The sequence below is a fragment of the Sitodiplosis mosellana genome, unplaced genomic scaffold, assembly GCF_009176505.1.
Source record: "Sitodiplosis mosellana isolate CC-2019 unplaced genomic scaffold, AAFC_SMos_1.0 Smas_scaffold_2837, whole genome shotgun sequence".
Lineage (NCBI taxonomy): Eukaryota > Metazoa > Arthropoda > Insecta > Diptera > Cecidomyiidae > Sitodiplosis > Sitodiplosis mosellana.
Genome location: NW_022598079.1, coordinates 1 through 1,617, shown reverse-complemented (window position 1 = coordinate 1,617; position 1,617 = coordinate 1). Strand labels below are relative to the sequence as shown.

General features: G+C 35.0%; 2 non-coding genes across 2 annotated transcripts; both read right to left on the bottom strand.

The window, feature by feature from the left end:
• Positions 1–381: 381 nt before the first annotated feature.
• LOC129571562 (5S ribosomal RNA) lies at positions 382–500 on the bottom strand. The gene has a single exon (XR_008688301.1). It is a non-coding gene; the product is annotated as a 5S ribosomal RNA (ribosomal RNA).
• A 455-nt stretch (positions 501–955) lies between these two features.
• Trnad-guc (transfer RNA aspartic acid (anticodon GUC)) lies at positions 956–1,027 on the bottom strand. Its single transcript has one exon. It is a non-coding gene; the product is annotated as a tRNA-Asp (tRNA).
• Between the last annotated feature and the right edge of the window lie 590 nt (positions 1,028–1,617).

Below are 1,617 nucleotides of genomic sequence, written 5' to 3'. Positions count from 1 at the left end.
TCCAGGCAAATCTTCATTCAGGCTATTGTCGTTATATTGATTTGAGCGTATTCTCAAAGCCATTCACGCAAATTCAAACAGTTAAGATGTGGAACTTTTATTTCACCGAAATGGGCGAATTTAATAGAATATTTCCGAAATTAAAGCGATTTACGTACATTTGTGACGAGATAGGGCAAGGTAATCATGAATGTCCAGTGCCGTTGTATTTTTCAATGATATTTCAAAATATTCTCTTTGTCAATATGCCGAAATCACATATGTTTGGCGCATAATTATTTACAAATACCGAAAAATGGATAAATTTTTTCTCAAAAAGTTTTGAATCGATTGCCAGTTTGTGATGAAGAATAAGATGAAAGAGAGTAAAAAAAAGAAAAGTGCCAACGACACATGGTGTTCCCAGACGGTCACCCATTCAAGTACTAACCATGCTCAATGCAGCTTAACTTCAGTGATCGGACGAGAACTGGTGCTTTTTACATGATATGGTCGTTGACGAATGTAAACCACTGTTTTGCGAACACATTGTGAAAGATCGAACTATTGTCAATATTTACCTTGTATTTGAATGTAACAATGATTATTATAATCGTATACGTTCACAGTTAGAGTGAATGAAAATGTTTTTTTGATATAAAACCAATAGAAGTGTTATGCTTGGAAAGTATTTTAATGAATCTCCTTCGTAAATTTTGCATGTCAATTCAATGACACGCAAAGTCACACTTATCGCATATTTCTTTCATGAAAAGATGTTTCTTCGTCGAAATATTTAAAGAACTGACAACAAATGGAGACTATGATTCAAATAGACATAGAAAAAATTGTGAAAAAAAATGGTAAAACATGAATTAATATAAATTTATGTGAAGAAAGACAAATCTATGGAAAATGATAAGAAAACAGCGTCAAACATTCGAAAAGGCAAAAAGGGAAGAGAAAAAAAAAGAATCTCCCCAGCAGCGAATCGAACCCTGGTCGCCCGCGTGACAGGCGGGAATACTAACCACTATACTACTGAGGACTTGTGAATATTCGAATCCATAGAGCTCACAGATCGGCCGAAGATCATTTTCAAAACAATGTGGTTCTCATCTACAAACACGATGTATGTGGTCAAGCCCTAATTCATGCAATCCGTATCAGTCAGTGGTTTAGAAACAAATTGCGTGATCAAATCAGTCAAACGAAATAAACTTAGAATGAATGCTTTTTGTATGATTTGAAACTGAATGTGAACGTAGCGTCAGAATGGCGGCAGACAAAAGCCCATAAATATTCTTCATAATTCCTTCTTTGGAGCATTTTTTCATGAGCCAGTCAAACTTTTACTTTTACTAATTTCGAATCACCACTCGCGGTCATCAAGGAATGCTTATAATAATGCATCACCTCAGCATAGTGATTTCAACCATCGAGAATAAGCCAAAAATTATGAATCTCAGTGAAGAGTTAAACATTTTTAGAATTTCTATGATCATACGGTACAATATGTGCTGCTCAAAATGCCCAAATCACTGTATTTTTCGAGAATGTCTATGTCTGTATCGTTCTAATTACTTGTGACCACCATCCTTCCAAGAAACAAAATGCACCAATCCCTTCAACAACACT